This window comes from Drosophila serrata, unplaced genomic scaffold, assembly GCF_035046125.1.
Source record: "Drosophila serrata isolate PLE 108 unplaced genomic scaffold, ASM3504612v1 contig_156, whole genome shotgun sequence".
In the NCBI taxonomy this organism is placed as follows: domain Eukaryota; kingdom Metazoa; phylum Arthropoda; class Insecta; order Diptera; family Drosophilidae; genus Drosophila; species Drosophila serrata.
In genome coordinates, this window is record NW_028257054.1 from 978,903 (window position 1) to 1,000,302 (window position 21,400).

Below are 21,400 nucleotides of genomic sequence, written 5' to 3' on the forward strand. Positions count from 1 at the left end.
TAATTAAAATTATTTCTACATTTCCCCATCGAAAGTCGCACGTGGGAAAATGTTTTCCCCACCCCCGGCCGATTTTCCGTAATGGACTTCCCCTGCGCGGACAGCGTTTAAAGATCGCATTTCGCATTTATCGTTTTGGAAACGAAAGCTTCATGATGAGGCTTCAATCCTGCCAGACGCCACCCCTGAAAAAAAGGGGGGTACCAGTGGGTTTGAGAGGGGGGTTTGCTTTACGGAGGATGGGGTAGCTGTTCCGTGGGGGAAACACAAAAATCTTTTTACGTCAGTTCTGCTTGTCTTGTTGCCTGGCATTTTCTTGCGTTGTTACCTTCGGAGCGGGAAGAGTGCGAAATGCTTGGTTGCGTTGTTGCTGCCCTGAGACATATCCCACCTTCCCACCTTCCCCCATTTTTCCACCACCCGCGACCATTACCACCTTCGAGTGCTACCAATTTGGCTAAATTCTAGGGAAAATATGGCTATTTATAAGGTTGGGAATAAGAAAATGGTTTAATTTTTAAAAGGTAACTTTTATATCGTTTAAAAAACTTTGAAAGCTATGAAAAATTTACGTACTTCTGGTTCCAAACTTTCTTGTTTTTTATTTAACAACATATATATTAAAAACATATATTTTAAATGCTCCTGTATAAATTAATTCACATTTTAATTTATAATGTACAATTAATATACGGACTTCAGGACTTTAAAGACTGGAACACAAAGATATTTATTTTGTTGTAAACTTTTCTTTAAAACTCATGAAAATCTTAACTTGGGAAAGACTTTTTAAGTCTTTTTAGTATATATTTTACTTTCCATTTCAATCAAACATAAGTTCAGCTATTTATATTAAATATTTTGCATTATTTTTTAACATTTTCTTAAGCTTTATTTTGTAATTTTATTTAAACTTGGCAACACTACCTTCGTTCCGTCTGTGAATCGCCGGCAATTTCCTTTAGCCCAGAATATACAACGAAAGCGAAGCGAAAAGTTTTTTGCGAAAAACGTTAAACGCAACTGTCCGTCCATCTGTCCGTTTGTCCGTCTGTCCGTCCGTCCGCCCCTTTGTGTCTGTCTCCCTCTCGCTCCCGTCCGCCTGTCCCCCTGTCTCTCTGTCTGTCTGTCTGGCCCGGTTCATCCTTCCGCTTACCGCTTCCCCGATCCCCTAAGCCCAGCGATCCCCACCGCGTTTCCAGTCCCCCTTCGGGCAGTTTAGTATATAACAAGTCAGCGTCAGCTGCTCCTTGCCTTTCCGCCCGCAACAGTTCCCTACATAAGCTATGCACAGAGAGAAAAGAATTGGTGAATCATCGGTGAAAATATGTCGAAGAGAATTTGGTTGGTTAAAAAGTTGAAGTTAATTAGAAATTATTATCCTGATAAGGTTTATAATTATTAGAAATCAAGCTATACATATTATACATGTTCAATATTAAGGTCCTTGATCATTTAAAAGCAGAATTAAACCGATGATTATATAGAATTGCATATTCTTAAAGACTTAATTAAAAATACTGAATATTTGCATATTTTTGGAGACTGATTTTATGTGGGTTTTAATAAAAACAACAATATGAATATCTGAAGATATTAAATCCTATCAAAAATCGAACGAATCTTTATAAATTTAGCTAACCAAGGTACATATTTTATAGGCTATATAAATATTTGATAAATAAATAATATATATTTATTTATTCCTTATTTTTTTCAGTGAGTCTACTACCTACTGCTGCCACTTTGTCGGCTGACTCGAAATACTTCCATGTTCATTTTACAAGTAAAACGGAAATGACAGTTCCGCAGCGACTCGAACATCTTTCGCTTCTCCGCTTCTCACTTCTCGTTTCTCCGGTTCCATGTTTTCCCCAAATACTCCCCTCCCCCCTCCACCCTCCCCGTCACAATTCTCCGCTCCGCTTCTCTGTTGTCTCCGGCAGTTGCCATGGAAAGTGAAAGAAACCTTTCTCGCATAATAGTCTGTCAAAGTGCTTGAGTTTGCTCCTCTCTCGAGCACTTAGCACTTGACAATCTGCAGGAAGGCCAATGGAGAATGATAGGAAATAGAGCGGGTGATAAGGATATGGAAGGATAAAATCAAGGATTTCTAGGATCCTAGGTGAATACGTTATAAATTCATGATGAACTATAAGCGTTATGTCATCAGGTTTTCATATTTCTTATGGCTTACAGTTGACAAAAGGAATACAAATAATTCAAGATTGCAAAAGGGTTCATTAAAGATTAATTTATTTTATATTTAGTAGTTAATGAACTGACAAAATGTACTATATATACATAGATTTGTAGACATATGTAAACATATTTATATATATTACGTTTAGGCATATAAGACATCACTTTCATTACCCTTATTTATTTATATTCACAGGTAAGCTGAAGTTGACTTTTGAATTCCATCTAAAGACCAAGTTTGGGGTAAGTTTTAAGCCCTAATTTCTACTACTTACTTCCTTCTTAGCTAAAATTCCTCCTATATCTCAAAACCCCCTTTGTTGCCTATTTTCCCACCCTTCTCCCCTTTGATGTCTAGAGTTACTTGAACTAATTTTCTAATTATGAGTCCAGCGCACAGAAATCATGTCAGGCGTCCGTTGCTCTCACTTGTTCGCTCGCTGGCTGAGTGATTTATGGTTTGTGCTGGAAAAATGTCAAAATATTTGTTGGCCAGTTTCCACACAATGTCCCCCCCACACCCCCCAGCTTGGCTGATGAGCTCCCCCCCCCCTTGAAGTTTATAGACTGGCCTACGCAATATCGAACTTATCCAAATCACTTGGCAGCAAACTTTTGGCCCTCTTTCGCTATGCCGCCTTCTGCTTATTTCTTATTCCTCCCATTGTTTTGTTGTGAATTTGATTTATTTATTTATTGTTGGCTCTCGTTCTGTAGTCGCTAATCGCCAGTGGAGCGACTGATTAGCGTAATTTTCCGGTTACTGAGCGTTTGGGATGCCTGCCCTCTCGATATCAATATCAAAAGTTTCAGAATTTCTTTTCTTTCTTTGTATTATTATTTTTCAAACTTTGCTGATAGGGAATTATAACTGGGAATTGAAGAAATTATTGGACAAAGGACTGTTAAAATGTATACATATCTTTTGGGAGCAAGTTTGTACATTAAAGTGAAGGAAAAGTGATAAGTTGTTGATAAATAATAAATGGTATTATAAGTATTTTCAAAAACTATGAAAAAGAGTGTTTTTAATTAGATCAAGTTAAGCTCTGTTACTTTTGTAAGGAATTTTAAATATTAATATATTTTATTTCATCAACTTAATTATATTCCTTCTCTACTGCATTCACATCTCTCTCAATAATGCACATCCCTCACTTGCCACTAAAAAGGGACGCCCACACACATGTTGCTCCACTTTGCTAAGCCATCGCTTTTGTGCGAGTAGGATAGCTAGTGTGGGACCTAAGGGGGGACAGCAAATGAGTTAGTCACATCTACACACATACACAAGTGTGTATATTGTATGCTTTGTATGCTAAGCTATTCCCCGAGGCCGAACCAAAAAAAATTAAATATATGTTTGTATATATTTCGGGTATGTCAACTTCCAAGTAATTTGCACGAGCCTGACACTTTTTCTGTTTTGTGTAGTTCTGCGACTTTGATTTATGGGGCATCGTCAAAAAGACAAATGCCAAGGCGGTCTGGGTGGCACATGTGGTATCAAAATAGGGGGCGTGGCATCCCATCAAAGTGTGAAGGTCAAACTTGTTACCCACCGAGAAAACAATTTCCCATTTCCGCAATGACAGTTTTCCAGTTTTCTGACATGCAAATCCTAAAGTAAGCGCAAAAAAAAATAAAAGGTGACATGCCGAAAAGCTCCACACAAAACTATGAATAAACTCCAAAATATATACACACACACACACACGACGAATGAGAGTGCAAAAGAAAAGGAGAAGCCGAGATGAAACAAAAGTCCATGTTATTCTACCGAAAAAGTCAAAAAGTCAACTTCACATGCCCGAAAAAGTCGCACAAAAATAATCCCAAAAAAGTTTTTTGCGCTCAAAAACATGAAAACGTTCAACACAATGACATGGGTGGCGGGCAAAGGGGGAACAACGGCAGGAGAACCCAGACGTTGATCACAAAAAAAAAAAGGGGAAAATGTCAAAGTTCCTCTTTTGCGGTCTCCGAGGTTCTTTAAATGTTCTCGGTAACAATTTTTGTTCAGCTTCCTTTTTTTCGAGGGGGTTTTGCCGTTGTTTTTGTTTCTTGGAACCAGCGACAAGGGAATTTCACACAGAAGAACTTAGGTTTACTTTTTTAGGGTTTATCCCAAATGAAGCATATTTTTAAGAATTTTTAGTAAGCTTTAAAATGTCCAAATGGAGCACATTTTAAGATTTTTTAGTAAGCTTCTAAATGTTATAAAGTTATAGCAGTTATCGATTGTTTTTATAAGAAGGGTTGTTGCTTTTATTTGCTAATCCTTAAAATTGAATTTTCATTTAGTATGATTAAGCAGAAGGGTGTAGTTAAACTAAGTTTAGCCCCTTAATAATTGTTTATAATAATACAAGTACTACAACAATATACCAATAGTTTCAGCATACTTTTAATCTAATCGGTACAGTAGTGTTAGTAGTAGTTATCGATTAAATCGATAAACTCTTTTTTGTTTTAGTAAATATGCTTAGGACTTTATATAGGGACTTTAATACAGCATATTTATATATGAAATAATGAAAGTCAAAGTAGTCTTGTAAAAATAACTTAAATAAAATACAAATTTAGAGACATCTTTAACCCCCTCAAAGGACCCTGTTAAACTTATATCCTTTAACTTCTGTTTGCCAAGTTAAAACTCACTTCTTTCCGTAGTTTTTACTTGGCCATCTTCTTATCATTTCGCTTCAGTTATGGCCGCCTTCAGCATCTGCTGGCTACTGCTTTTTCTCCCCCGCAATATTATTTACGCTTATTTTTGTTGTTGTCACGCTTCCGTTAACATGAAAAGGAAGTGCACGTCAAAGCTTAGACACAAACCACGAAGCGTAAAGGTGCAAGTGAAGCCAAAATAACAACAACATTCATTGCAATTGCCACCCAAGTAAAATGAATAAAAAAAAAAAAACAAGTACAACAACCGAGAGAGCAGGAAAAAAATATTCAACCGGCTATAACAATAACAATGGATTAAAGGGCATCCCCCGTAGCCAGCAATGCGTGCCAGCGAGAATTTGTTCAACAATTTCGCCAAGAGAAACAAAGAGTATAAAAAAAATAAACCTCCAGCTTGCATAAATGAATAAATGACTGGCAAATGAAAAGGGAAAACTAAATGGGGAAAATAGAAGGGGGAAAAAGCACAAATTACTAACAATTAAATGGCGAACAAAGTAAGCCAAGCTGAGCCAAGCCGCAATTATCACATCACTGGGTCTGGCTCCGTCTCTGGCTACTAACTGAAGACCCCAGAAAAACCCCCTGAAAATCCCCTTAAAACCCCCCACAAAACAGAAGAAGCAAAAACAAAAAAAAGAGGAGGAAAGACAACTCTAATTTATAAACTCGAGGCAGAGGCAGGAGGCGATGGCGATGCACAGTGGAATTTCGGTATTCCTCCACTTTCGTACCGTCTTCAAGGTGAACAGCGATTTGTAAAGATGCAACGATAAACAGGTAATGAAAAAGAGGTGGCCATAAAAAAATGTTTGTAGGCCTAAGCAGGTGCTAACAATTTTGCCGGCTAGCCAAGTAATAACCATAACGGCCCAAGGCCTTAGAAGTACATAAGATATCTCTCTTTGCAGTCCCTTCTGTGGAGTTACTTCTTCACCAACCAAAATTGACAACGATCCAATTTCATAATGAAAATTTTGTGCGGCTGTCAGCCTTCAATTGAATTGGATAAAAAAAAAAAGCAGCCGAAGCTAAATAAAAAAAAGTACAAATGAACAACAAGAATGGAAGCATTCCAAAGTTTGTATACCCTTAAAGATTGCAATTAGAATATAATCAATACTATATAAATTATATATAAAATATATACCGGACATATACATAATATAATATTAAGAAGACTAACTGCAAAGTTTTACTAAGATAGCTTTAAAACTAAGGGACTAATCAGTAAAAATAGCAAAGACAGACATGGCTGGATTGACTCGTCTGTTGATGCTAAACATGTTAAATTACTTTATAGGGACAGAAATCGCTGCTTTACTGTGATGCAAAACTTCTGATTATAATGATAATACCCTGCAAAGGGTATACCAAACAAAAATTGAACAACATGCGACGGCAAAAGTTTTCCAAAGCGAAAATAGTCCAAGGAGTCTGGGCTGGAGGGGGCAAAAAAAAAAAAAAGGGGGTGTTGGTGTGTGTAACCCCCATGAAGAAATCCAGCTGACAGGCCGCAGAAAGAGAGAGAGACAGAGAAAGAGACGGGTTGCGGGAGTTTCTCCCCTATCTGTTTGTTTGTGCCCCAGTGCGTGCATTTGTTTTTGTTCTTATTCTCGTTTTTTGTATAGTTATATCGAGTGAACGAAAAACAAAAACTTTTTTCCACTTGAGTAACTTAAGTGCCAATTCCATCCAACAAAAAAAAAAAAAGGAAAACAACAGAAAAGAAATGAAAGAAAGACCCGGGAAGACAGCAACGAAAACCAAAGCCAGCTAAAAGTTGAATTAAAGAAGAGCAAGAACAATATTTGGCAAGTGCTCGGTTGCGGGAAAGAGATAGACATAAGTGAACTTGAGTGTTTATTGGCGCCCTCGGTTGGGCATATTAAATTGATGTGAGAATCGATTGAAAGCCAAATGAAAGGCTGCTTAATGAATCCGATGGGCGAGAAGCTAATGTGGGGCATTAGCCAGCATTTAAATATGCATAAAGATTCGAATATGGTCTCGAATTTAATGGTGGGAATTATGGTATATAACCGAATGCCATATGGATCCGTAAAACTGTGCTTTCACAATGCTGAAACAATAAAACACCTTTTCAACTCAAAATACTGGAGATACAAAATATGATGATGATAATATTATCAAAAGAAAAACTACGCAAGGATGTATGTATCAAAATATATAAAATAAATAAATATGTTTAAAAAAATAATTAAATTAATTTTTAAATAACATAATTATTTAGTTTTCAATTGGCCATTATGAATTTGTTTATACCTCTTTGTTTAGACATATTTATTTCACATAGAACGAGCTATAAACAATATTCCACAATTTTAGAAAACCCTACGAATTATAAAATTTAAAAATTTAAGAAATATATTATTTCATGAATTCTTTAAATATTTATAAATATTACTTTTTTTTAAATCTTTTCTGAAATTGTTTTGCCGACGGCAATAAACATATTTTAAATATCTAATGAAACCAAGATTTGTAATAAAATTACTTTCAGTTTTGTAAATAAAAGACAATAATAAAGTCTCTGAACTTGAAAACTAAAATTTATTTCGTTTTCATGTTTTTTTCTCAAAGGAAATATGAATAATGGCCGCGCAATTCAAGTTCGCAAAATTGATGGAAACCAAAAACAACGGAAACACGCACACTCACACTCGGGCAAACACAAACACACACACACATGCACGCACACGCAAACACAAAGGGAAGTGAAACAGGAAGGCGGCCATGATTTGCCGACGGCAATTCCCAAAATTCGTCTTCCATGGCGGAATTTAAGTGAAGAAGAGCAAAAGAATTCGAGTGGCGGAAGCAAAATAAGAGTGAGATTTCAAATGGCAGCGGGAAGAGAGCAAGACAGAAGAGAGGGAGAGTGTGAGAATGTGAGAGTATCTCAACAGTACTGGCAATTTGTCCTTTTTTCGGACAGATATGTCCTGTTATTTTTAATGGTCGTTTAGATATATGTATTAAAATCATGTTTTATAAGGAAACTCAGGAAACTTTTAATTTATTTTTATTTTTTTTTTATTATTATTGATTGTTTATTTATTATTATTTTATTTTATCCTTTTTTTAGTTCCCTGTTGGCATCACTAATTCCCACCCTCTCTCCACAATGAAACTGGAATAACAGCTGCGCTAAGAGAGCGGCCATCCATCCTGTGTCTCTCTTAAGTTCTCTTATGCGCACAGCTGTTGTGGCAGTTTGGCGCCAAAAAGTTACACTCTCACTGGAAGTAAAAAGAGAATGACTCTCTTTGACTGGAATTACTTAAGACTTGGTATCAGGACTACATTATTGTTGTTTACTTTTTTGTTTTCCTTGACCTTGTTTTTGCATTTCCTACATTTTCTATTTCCAAATCAAAGTTTAATTCCATTGCCAAATCAATTGATAACGATAACTGCCCCTCGATCGTCTCGCATATTGATCCAATCGCTGGGAAATTAGCTTAAATTCTCCAGCGCCGTATTTGCAAAAACGTAACATAAAACTTTCGATCATTTAAGGCAAATCAACAAGAAAATTAGATTTTGGCTTTGGTTATTTTCGGCTTTCTGGCCATTCGCACGTTTGACCCCCTTCAAGGCGATCGCTTTTGGCCAACCAGCACTCATGTCCAATACCAATGCGGCTTGAAATGGGGTTGGGCTAACGATTGAATTATTTTTGCAACACTGAGAGAAATGTTCGGGGCTTTAAATATTGTAGAAAAATATCTATAAATTTATACTAATAATTTATGTATTAAAATAAAAAACCTTATTATTAACCTAAGTTATTCTTCATATATTTTCCCTAAGAAAGTTCCTAAATTATGTATTGTTTTATGATTTAATTTACATTTTTTTTAAGCTTTTAATTTCCTTCCTTCATTCCGGATATCAAATCCTAACCCTAAGCGGTACCTCTGATAATTTAGCAAGCCTTTCAGGCCCCATTTCCAATCAAGAAACCCGGCTCAAATCGAGAGATCCATAACGAAGACCTTCGCATTCCGACGCATCCGTTTCCAGTATCTGTATCTTTCTGTTCCCTGTCCCCTGTCAGTTGGTTAAGATATCGATATGTGCGCATATGTATAAATATATATATATAGAGCCACAGTCCCATATCGATTTCAAACAGGAACAGAAAATAATTAAGTTCTCAAAAGATAAAAATCATGTTAGCTGCAGATCAATTAGTTGATTTTTACCATAACCCAGGCATATATCAATTTTTGTTGTTCACCTCCTCATCTGCCTCCTCCTACGACTACGTGGTGTGCCCGAGGTGACGCCCCCGCACACCCCTCCCAAACACCACACACCACACACACACCTCGCCCAGTCTCACCTGGAGAGTGGCCAGGCTTAGTGCATAAATTTACATATGAGAATGTCTGGAAATGCTTTTTGAAGGCTGTTGAAATGTGGCTGCAGAGTGGGTAACCGAGTGGGTTAAGTGGTGGGGGAGGGGTCTGGGCTCCTCGAGAGGTTTCTCCTTGGATGTAGCACCTGCTTTTTTTTCTGAGCCTGGAGCAAAGATACTCGGAGTGGCCGGAGAAGAAGGAGCCTTGCGAATGGAGGCTGATACTGGACATGCACATGCTCGGACGTCAGTAACTCATTTATCGCTTAACTGGGACTTCCCCCCTCCTAACTTCTTTTTATGCACCGAGAAAAATAAGACCCCTATCATGTTCTCTTGTATCTAAACTCTATAGTAATGTGACCAAATTACAAAAACCCCATACAAGAAATATCCTTATTTTAGACATACTTTCGAAAGCAAGGTCACACTAACCAGGATATGGAAGAAAGTTAAAGGAAATTATCTTTTAAATTTGCTGCAATTTCTCTACTTAAAAATTCTAAAACACAAATCATTTAATATATCTTTTTGATCCACATTTCTTCCCAGTGCACTGACCGTCTCTGTTACGATTTCTTTGGCTTCATTTTGCTTTATTTTGACAACGAATTTGCATGCGCTGAAAATTGTGTTTTGAGGCTTGTTAATTTTGACTAAAGTCGCTGCAGTTACGTGCTGCGTTAAGTTCGATTCTGTTCCCAATCCAAATCCCAGGTCCCAGAGTTTTTGCGGCCCATTGCGTGACTGACCCAAACCGAGAGACTTACGCATGCGCGCGCTTACAAACGCCAAGCCGAGTTTCACAAAAAAAAAAAACACAACAAAAATTAAAATAAAGCAGAAAAAAACAACTAGTACGAAAAAAAAAAACAAGTTAAATGTGAAACAAGAACCAAAACAAAGTGTTCGATGTTTCCGTTTCAAATTCAGTGGAAGAAGACATTTGCTAAGACCTTAAAGTCTCGAAGATCGTTCCATTGTGGGACCAAGTCCCAGTCCAAGGGAGACGTACAGTGGGACCGCTGGACAGAGACAATTGGCGCGCAAACAATTGTTCGGTTCGTTCTTTGGCTCTGACTTTGGGTCCCCGCTTCTTTGGACATACTAAGAAAATAAAAACAAGTTCGGTATTTGGCTTTAAAGCAAGGCTAAACAGCTAAGATGGGAAAAAGCTTCCACGCGAACGAGATGGCCTAAACAGTGGGTTACAATTTGGAAAGTAATGGAAAATATAATGTTATGGGAAACTGGGTTTGTTTCATTTACATAAATTATGGTTTTAGGTTGAATAAACTCTTTTTTTTTTGACATTTTTAAATATTTTTTAGAGCCATAAGTAGTTCTTAAAAACTATAAGATGCTGAAATATCAAATTTAAAAATAGAGGTATTATTAATAATTATGTTAAATAAATGTCCTAGGTCCCTTTTTTCCCTTGCTTGTCTAGCAATATTTCCAACCGAATTTTAGACTTTTTAGAAGTTCTTAAATATCTTAAAACATATTAAATAAAACCCAAATTTTATCCCACTGTTCACATAGCGCTGTTCCAGCAACTTGGCGATTGTGCCGCAGATAAAAGAAAGGCACTTGAGCATTACATTGGCCAAGTCAGGCAAACCCTGCTCTTCATGGCTGGAAAAATGCAAGCAAAAATAAAGTCGGCGTGGAAAAAGTGCAAGGGAATTAACAATTCATTTTTATTGTTAAGTATGCTCTCGGCCGGGAACCCAAGAACCCAGCTCGGGCCTCTTTTTCTTTTAGACCATCTTGTTAGGCCCTGGAGCCTCCCGTCCTCCTAGTTAATAATGCGATAATTTCAGTTTCATTCAAAGCAAATCGAAGGCAGCAAAAGCAAAAGCACCAAAAGGGGCAGCTACCGGATTACGAGCCACAAAAAAATAAACATAAAAAGAAAGAGTCAGCTTGTTGCTGGATTTCTTGGCGTGTTGCGGCAACATGTTGCAAGGGATTCCTCCTCCTTTTTTTATGGAGAAAAAAAAAACCTGATGCATGCGCAAAATTTAAATTATGTTGTTTTGTCGCATGTTTTCTCTCTTCTTCTTTTGCCTGCGCTTTTGTCGTTGTTGGAGTCTTTTTTAATGTTTTGTTGCTTTTTTTTGTTTTTGTTCTTTAGGCATTATCAATGAATAAATGAAAATGTCTTTTGTCCAGAGGGAAATTGTTGTTGCTGCTCCTGCTAGTGGCATGCAACTGCAAAACGCTTAACATCTTCTTTAAGTCGCTGTTTTATGTCACAGCCAACTGTCATTTGTACATTGAATTTGCGGTCTCCTCTGCTACTCTTCTCCTCTTCCCTCCTTCACCTCCCTTCCCCGGCTGCCAATTCGATTTGCATAAAATCACAGGAAGCACTTAGGATTAATAGCGAGCGACCAAAGTGTCGTTGTGGGTTAAACATTTTTGTATCGGAAAATTGATTCAATTTGGGTTGAGTTTCTTACCTTATTCTGATTCGCGGCTAAATTGTTGTAATCCATGTAAGTGATTCGCTTTTGTTATCCATTTACAGCGGGGTTAATCCAAACAAAAAAAAATTGCACTGCAAGGAAGAGAAAATAAGATTAAATGTTAAAATGTTGCTTTGGAAATGTTGCTTGGTAATCATCGCCTGGCGCCATCTATGGGCAAGTGGCCGAAGCGCTTATGTAAAATTATGAAAAATGGGAATTTTAAGGGGAAATTTTGTTGTTTTATTTTTTCATATGTTTTGGGTACTATTGTTTAATAATAATAATAATAATTTTAAGTATAATAAGCAATATTAAAGGAATAGAAAGAAGTAATAATAAAAATCTTGTTTCTATACATTATAAACATATATTATATTATTATATTTTTTATAATTTTGAGTTCTTTTTTTAAAACTGGAATAGCTACTCCCTAAGCTGAGTAATACCGGTAAAGGATTATAATTCTTTCTCAATATATAAGTAAGAAATAAGCATTAGTTAGAATTAAACTGTTTTTATTAATATAATTTAATTATATTATTTACTTAACATTTTCGTTTGGGACATAAAAAAGGCTAATAACTAACCATTCTCAACTGGGAAATACCCTTTATTTATAAATATATTCCAACATCTAAAAAAGGTACCAAAAATCTTGAATTATGAAAATTTAATAATTATTTTAGCTAGAATCCTAATATCAAAATTAAAATAAAGAATCAAAGTAAATACATACAAATTCAAAATACATATCCCTAAAACTCTCCCACACCAATTATTCCAATAGCCCGGCTATTTTGGCCAAGGTTCCTTCAGCCTCTGCCTCGCCACCAACTTTTGACATTTTCCCACCTTTTAATGTCACCAAAGTCGTCGGCTGGAAGCTGGTAGAAGCAGGAACCAAAACTGAAACCAAAACCAAACACCGATCGGTTCAAGCCGCCACAAAAAGCGATTGCTAACAGCAGGAACAACGAGGAAGCCAATGGCCATGGCCAAAAGAGCCGGAGATCCAAAAGGGTCCAAAGACCAAGTGGCAGAGACTGTCAGGTTCAGTTTCAGTTAAAGTTTAAGTTCAGGCTGCGATCGGAGCTGCTGTCATATCCTTTTGCGGTAAACGACTGAGAAGAAAAAAGAGCGAGAAGAGATGTGGCAGGACGAGGGGAAGGTATATTTGAGCCAGCTTCTCATTCATTTGCGCCAAATGTCATTATTGTTGCTCGTTTGTTGTGGCCAGTGTCTGCCTCTGCCTCTGCCTTTGCCTCTCTTTTTTTTTACTTTGTGGCATCTTCGGGTCTTTTGTAAAACTCCCTCGTTAAACAGATTATTTTCACACCCGACTTTGGCCAGTATAGCTGCCGACTGCTGCCAATTTGGTAAGTGAATTGAATGGGGCTCAAAGGAGTCGCGAGTGCAGTTCAAGCAGGCAAGCAGGCAGTTCCTTGCAGGCGTTAATAATGCGATTTCAATGCAGTGGCAAGCACTGGGAAAAAATAGGTTAAATTGCGTAAATTCAAGGTTGAAAATTGCATAATTTAATATAAGATAATATATGAATAATAGAGATTCATTGACGAAACCTTCCTCAAAAAAAACATATTTCAAGATAATTATTAAAATGAATTAAAGTTCACTCATTACATTTTATGCAATCTATCACCAAAGTCTTTAATATCGATTATAATATAATTACTATTATATTTTAAATTATTTTCTAGTTTTTTTTTCTCCGTGTGAGCCAAATTCAAAGCCACTCAAAGTGCGAAATGTTTTTTGTTTATATATATGTATTTTTTTAAGGGATTCCTTATGAAAGCGACAGAAGGAGTGACACATGTATGCACCTGGTTTAGAAGGTTGCGGTGCCAACAATGGGCAGGCTTTCGATTTTGGCTTCGAATCCGTTGATTGTTAATTGCACAAGGAAGCCCAAAGGATTGTCTGATTCTCGGGACTTTAGTTTTCGTTGTGAGGTGAGATTTTTTTGAGGTTGATGGTGGAGATTAGATTGAAAATGATGATTGCTTATTCTTCCTTGAAGAATAACAATAAAAGGGGGTCTAGGTTATATGCAAGGATATTTATTAAATATTAAAGAAGAATGAAGAGTTTCATTAAATTGAAAATAATAGTTTTATATATAATGTTAAACCTCTCTTTATGAAGGTATTTAATTATTGAGCTAGTTAGTTTTTTTTTGGTTTTGAATGCATAAAAAAAATATAGATAATATCGATAAATATCAGAAAATGGTTTTTTTTATAGATAATTAAGAAATTTTAAATATACAAAATATATATTAAATATAAAATAATAAATATATTATAATAAATGTATAATATATAAGAATAAAAAGATAAATATTAGTTGGATTTTAACAATAAACTATTTAAAATATCGATTTATTTATCGATCTTTGTCTTTAATATCGATACATTACTAGTATATCGTTTATTTCCAACTGAAAAACTTTCACTAGACTCTCATATTTTGCCTAAAAATGTAACAATTTTCTAAAATTTCTGTAATAGCCTATCTCATTTATATCCTATCCCATTTGGTAATCAAAGTAATCATTGCCAAAGAAAGTGAACGCTCCTATTTTATAGATCTCCAAGATCATAACCCACCTCCCTCCCTGTCCCCCCCTTTTAGCAATCATTTCGCACCCCAGACTTAAAGGAATTCGGCGCAAATTATTCGAAATTATTTTTGCGGACACGCTCTGTCTCACGTAGGCACTCGCGTAAGAAAAAAAAAAAAGAGCTGAAGAAGCGTGCAAGCAAACCCTTGGAATTCAAAAACAATTTATATCACTCAAGGAGGAGCAGAGGGGGACCACCTAGGCGTAACTGTACCCAAATTCATATGCATAATTTTTGCGCTATTTGTTTTGATCGCAAAAATATTTCAGCTCGAACGCTGCGTAATTGTTGAAAGTCAGCAAAGGCAAAGTCAATACTATTTTTTTTCGTATATTGTTTATAGGGATGAGGGGTAGGTGTGTACTGACACGTGAATGACAGATCAGACAACCAACTCACGCCCAACATCAGCAAAACATCCATAAATATTTTTGTCATTTAGCTGACGGTGGAAGCGGCACTCGATGCGATTTATGGCCAAGAGTCGTAAAAAACCGTAAAAAGCCTTCCCCGCCGCACACACAGCCTCGTTGGATCGTAAAATTAAACAGCGAAAATAGTTTTTTGGCCGCTTAAGTCACAGTTTGTGATCGAAATATTTAATTAATCGGTGGAATCCCTCGATCGATCGATCGATTCGTGGGTGGCCCGCCCAGCCCCGAATTTGGAGTGCGTTCGTTTGATTTATGCAGACAACGCGGACACATTTAATGAGTGGCATTTGAATGCGTAGTCGCTGGTTCACAGACTCAACAAAAAAATAAAATTCTGCACTTGTCGCTAAAAATAAAAATAAAACAAATAAAAATAGACAGAGTGGAAGCGCGGCCTTTGCAAATATTCAATGTTTCGGTGATTCCCCTAGTGTTGTGCTGGCGCCATCTGACGTTAGGCGGCAGAACCAAGTAAGAGAAAGTTCGGAGAAAGGATTTTTTTTAATTTGGTTGGTGTCTCCGCTAAAGGATAACTGGGTGAGTCCTTGTTTCGGAGTTGAAGGACCTGTATTTTTTCAAGCTTTTGTTGCACGAACTTTTCTGCTGGGAATTTATTTTGCGAGTTTGTTGGAGTTTCCAAAACTCAGGACATTTTTTTGTTAGTGAAAAAAAGCTTTTAAAGGGAATTTAAGGATACAGGACGTAAGGATTATGTAAATTTACATGGAAACTTTTTTTTTACATTTTCTCTTTGAATTACAATGGAAAATCATATTTTCTTTTATGTTAAAATGTTTTCTTTTTAAATAAGATATATAATAATAAATTGTCTAGCATTATTATTAATTTAATAAAAACGTTGAAAATTAAGAAACTATTTCATATATTATAATAATATATTATTTTAAAAATAATGAATATGTTAATATAGTATAATATTAATTAAAGTTATTTTATAATTTATTCAGAGATTTTAAAAATGATTTCACTACTCTTATTATGATTTATATAAAATTTAAAATTCTTTTTACTCAACAACAAACAGGTAAACAATTAAAATATAATAAATAAAAATGCTAAACAGCTTAATAAAAATTCAAATCAAAATCAAATTGTCTTTTAACCATCATCCTCATCATCATCATGCAAGCCAACAGATTTTTTCCTTATAAAAAAATAACATACAAGACAAAATTCAAGTTGTACAAAGGCAATGTAAACATTTTGTAGACAAAGGACAAACAGATCCATATACAGAAATGAAAACGCAGACAAAGACCACACACAGTCAACAAAAGTGAAAAAAAAAATATAAAAACAAAATAAAGATATAAAAAATAATCTGAAAACATCACAGCAAAACGTAAGGCAATAAAAAGTAAAGTTCCTTTTAATTTAATGACAGAGCCGACACTTAATAAACCATAATCTCATCATAACCAGAGGGGTTGATCTTGATCTTCAAGTGGAACTAACTCCAAGGCTTTCCTTTATTTTATTTCTTTATTTTATTGCATGATTTCATATTTTATATCATATTTTTGCTTTGTCGCAAAACCAGATTTGCATTTTGATGAATTGCAGTCGAAAGATGAAGAGCCAAGCCGAAGTAAGTCATTTTTTCGTGACATTATCTCGAAATGTCGGTGAGGAAGATCGAGGGTCTATATACATACATAGTGCTCAAAGCAACTCGTGTGCTTCTGGTCTCTTGTGTGACTTGAAATTTAAATTAACCTTTGTCTTTTTTTGGTTTTTGTTGACTCTTCTTCAGCTAAGAGTAATTATTTTTTCATTTTGCACAACAAAAACCGAGTTAGCTTTGGTTGAATGTGAGTTATTGTGCAAATTAAAATGAACGATGTGTCGGTAAGGTCGCCTTTTGTTGTCGTAGCGCCAACGATGTGCCTTCACCCCCCCTTGAACCTGAAGTGCTATGTTTCTGGCGATTTTTTTCTATATTTCTTTTTTAGCTTTTTCCTCCTATTTTGTACTCTTTTTTTTACCATATCTTGCTTGGCGCATAGTACATGATGTGACTATGATTCGTGTTGTCCATGAATTTGCCCTGTCGAGGCGATAAGAATCTTTTCCCGTGAGCGGTCCAGATGAAAAGCCCGCGAAATATTGACCAGGGGTAGGGGGGATGTCCAACTTGACAGCGGTAAGTGATTAACCTTTTACATGGTTCACCGTCACCGTTCCCGTCACTGTTCCTGATCCAATCTAAATTCATAACACAAAAGCGGCAAATTTGGCGGTGTTTTGTTTTGTTTTCTCTGATTTTTTTTTTTACTGGGTTTTCTCGGTTAGTGACTCAGTTTAGAGAGTGCCGTTATGCGATTGCTTTGAACTAGTTGCCATTTAATCGGAGGTCAAGCATCTTGATTTATTAATTGCCAAAATGATTGAGGGATGTTTGCCGGTAAAGGGAAATTGAGTTTTAGTTGATTTCCTTTGGGTTTTACTTGGGTTTAATATCCTTGACAGGATTTGTTCGTTTTTTGGTATCTTAAAGAGATGCTTTTTATTCATAATAAGCTTATAATATAATTAATATATATAATGATAATAATAAAGTTACTTTGTGTTTTTGGGAAACATAAGAAGATACTCTTGAATCAAATAAATTATTATATTTAATTAAATGTTATTGGAAACACAAGAAGATACCCTGCAAAATATTTATTCGGAATAAGGTAATTTTTACTGCTTATCTGACTCGAAGGACCAAAACCAATATTCACCATATTCACCACATTTATAACTTCAACTCAATATATGTAGTGATATAACAAATTTCTTTGTTTTCTCTACTTTTTAACTATAAATTTCACTCAACAAATTTAAAAATATTACAATTTCGTTCACTTTACCATTAAAACCTAAAACCTATAAATAATCTAAGCTTTGAAGGACCAAAAAGGAAATTCACCAACACCCCATTACTTATTTTAACACAACATATTTAAAAATATATCAATATTAAGAAACCAAAGATTCCCTCTCCACTTAAGCTCCCTAAAACCTATAGATACTTCAATCTTCTACCATTAAATTTAAAGTTTCCTTGACTGAATTTAAATTTCACTTGCAGGCTTTGGTTCTGAATTCATTTTTCCACCTACACACACTCTCTCTCTCTACCTTTCTCTCTCTCTCTCTGTCTCTGTGGTGCTACTCCTTCCTCTTGGCCTCGCCTTCAATTTCCATTTTGGGAACCAATTGAGACTTGGAATTCGCCATAAATTGCATGTGCGACAACTGTTCCTCCTGTCTCTGTACGTGTGAGTATCTGTGTGTGAAAGTATCTGTGTGTGTGTGTGTGTGGGAGTATCCTGTGTGTGTGTGTAGGTGCGGGAGAGGTTGCAACACTCGAAGCTACAAGCATGAAAATGCTTCTCAATGAAGTCAGTTCATTTAAGTTCAACTTTTGATGAGGCTGAAATTTGCAGACAATGTTGGAAATATTTCAAACTCAATTCTGAAAGGGCAACCCCCTGGAATGCCATAGTGTGTGTGTGTGTATCTATGTAGGTGTTTGTGTGGCTGAAGCTGAAGCAAATATGCAAAACTCGGTTTGAATTTTGAATGACCTTGGCATAGAGGAAATGGCAAAAAGCATTATTTAAACTTAACAAGGCGACAACTGGGAATAACCCTCATACACACACACACACACACAGAGGGAGATGTGAAATGTGGGTGGGAAAAAGGACTCTCAACACAGGGTTGATGGTTTCGGCTGAGTAGCAATTTGTGCCGAACTCAATCAGAGCACACGGCAACCCATTAGTATCCTCACTCCTCCAGGGGATTTTCTCAAACCAGAAAAAGAGGGAACACACACACATGTACAGCAGAGGTCAAAATAAGAGCGCCAGGAAAATGTTTAAACTTTGTACCAAGAGAAGCATTTTATAAAAAGGAAAGTGAATAGGTTTCGTAATCAAAATATGAAGAATTTTATAAAACTCAAATATTCCTTACGAAAGAAGTTTCCTTTTGTACTACTTTAACGTCAAAATTAATTATTTAGTATTTAATTTTTACAGATTACTTAAGAAAAGAAAATTATACAAGGTTTTTACCTCCCAAAAAATCAAAACTATTCCAATTAATTTATATTCAAGGTTGTCCTTGTTTCTACCAATAAAAAACATTTCATTGTTATTTAAAATTCCCCTTAAATTTAACAAAATTTATAATCTACTTAAAAAGTTTTCTTAATTTACCCAACACTGTATATGAATATCTATTTCCACACGTGTGTTGCATTGTCTCTGCGTGTATTTTGCTAATTTACTAGACAGAAATACGCCTTTAACCCACATAGCTCATTTATTATATAAAACACAGAGGCCAAGGTGGGGATGGGGGGAGGGAGTCAAAAAGGCTGCTGGGGGAGTGGCAGGAGACAAAGGACAAGGGCGACAGGTTAACTGGCAAAGCAGCTGCTCAGCCCGATTGCAAGTCCTTTGGCAGAAGGAAGCCGAAATAGCCGCAGGACTCAACGTCGTCATTTGCTGCCTCGTACTCCCCTATGGGTTTTGAACCCTTTTTTTTGCCCAAGTTACACAGACATATACATATATATAGATATATATATGTGTTTTTCGAGGGTAGCAAAGTGGAAAAATCGTGTTAATTTTTGGCTACGGAGATTTCTGTGTAACCATTTTACATGAGTTTTTAATTACAGAAATTAGTTGGCTTCCTTTTCATTGTACTCTCTCCTTTCCTTTTTTTTTTTTTGGATTTCTGTTATAAAGGGTTGAATGTATGATATATGTCCATGAAGTATAAAACAAATCTTTTAATATTATTGACTCAATGAGAAAAGAAACTTGGAGTTAAATATCCTTATAAAACTTATTGAAAAACACCTTTGACCTAGGACGTTTTTAAAAGGTGAAAATCTTATATAAAAACGTGTAAAATACATTCCATTTAGTTAAATAAAGTATAAACTCTTAAAATAACAAAATTAAATAATACAAAATATGCTACAAATTTCTACTTAATTGTTTAAATAACTACTTAAATGATTTCATATCTCAAACTTTCCAAAAAATAAATAGAAAATATAAATGAAATAATGCAAATATTACTATATAATTTACTATTTTCTCACAAAATTCTCTTTCACATTTCATTCACATATTAAACAATTTCCCTGAAAACCCAAAACTTTTTCCAAAATAAAGCTTAATTTAACACAAAAAAATAAATGCAATAATAAAATATTTAAATGCAATTAACAGGACACAGAGCCTGTGCAGCGAGTCCTGAAAGGAAAAAAGTTTTTTGTCAAATCAACATCCTTCCGTTTTCGCTGCGCACAAAATGAAAAATATCACATGAAATTAACCCTGCCGCGGGCAGGAAAGCCACTCCGCCAAGAGGGTTGAAAGGAGGAGGGGGGAAAACCGGGCTGAGGGGTTGGAAAAGCGATGGCCGAGGCAGACAATGTGGCAACAAATTTGTATGTAAATGTATGCAAAAGTAATTAATCATAGTCGCACATGCACGCATACACACACACACAGGGACACTCCAGCACTGCGGACTTTACACAGACAGGGGAAAAGCAAGAAAGGACTCTCTCTCACACACACACAGATACAAATATACTATATGATGGTGTGTTTGTATATGCATATGGAAATCCTGGCCGTTGGCTGAGGTGCAACTTGTTTAAAGGTTAACTTCATTTTTATGATATTATGACAGGACAGGGCGGGATTTCTGCTCGGATTTGGGTGCAGAGAATATCCTTTATCAAAGGGGATGCGCCTTTTTGGGGGGGTGAAAAAAGCGGGTTTAAGCGCGTAACTAACTCAGTTAACCAAAGCGAATATAATTCTATAAAAGACATTGTAGGGGAAATGTAATAAATCAATGGGATTGAAGCTCTACAGATTGCCTTATTTATTAAGGGAAAAATTAAATGATTTTAGATACTAATTTTACATCTTTTAAACAATAAAATTATGATTCCTTTTAGCTAAAGTAAAGATAAATATAGTGATAATATTTCATAAATTAAACCATTTTTAATACATTTTCAGTGGAGCTCTGTTCCTAAATGCTTCCTATTTCATATTTAAGTTATATTTCATATAGTCCTTTTTTCCAAATCGAACCGAAAGACATAAAATATCATGAACCCATATTATATCCTTCACATCCTTTGTTCTTTTCAATCTTTATATATATTCTTCTTGCTTATTATTTAGTGCCAAATCCTTCGAATCACTGAACCAAATGATTTACAAAACAGAAAATAACCGCATTTAAAAATCGTTTAGCCTGTCCGGTTGTGCCTTTCACTCCTTCCGGCAGGACCTTTCTCCTGCCTCCACATTATCCTTTCTGCCAAAAAAAAAGGTTCTCAAGTGGCTTGGTGTGTCCATGGGCGATATTGAAATTTGAGACCGCAGAGGTCGACAAATCCTTTGACAACATGTGGCGTTGCAGGAGCATCAGGAGCAGCCACATTCGCCTCATCCTTGCTCGAGTGTGTGTGTGTGTGTGTGCCTGTGGGGTTGGTTATATAAC

At 35.8% G+C, this 21,400-nt stretch overlaps 1 protein-coding gene across 3 annotated transcripts in view; it reads right to left on the minus strand.

Moving 5' to 3' along the window:
- Positions 1 to 21,400, minus strand: part of Antp (homeotic protein antennapedia) — a 152,593-nt gene that overhangs the window by 78,698 nt on the left and 52,495 nt on the right. For all 3 annotated transcript variants that reach the window (XM_086826258.1, XM_086826260.1, XM_086826257.1), the window contains exon 2: positions 11,752 to 11,849. The gene's annotated coding sequence lies outside the window, so the exon portion shown is untranslated. The remainder of the gene's footprint in view (positions 1 to 11,751; positions 11,850 to 21,400) is intronic.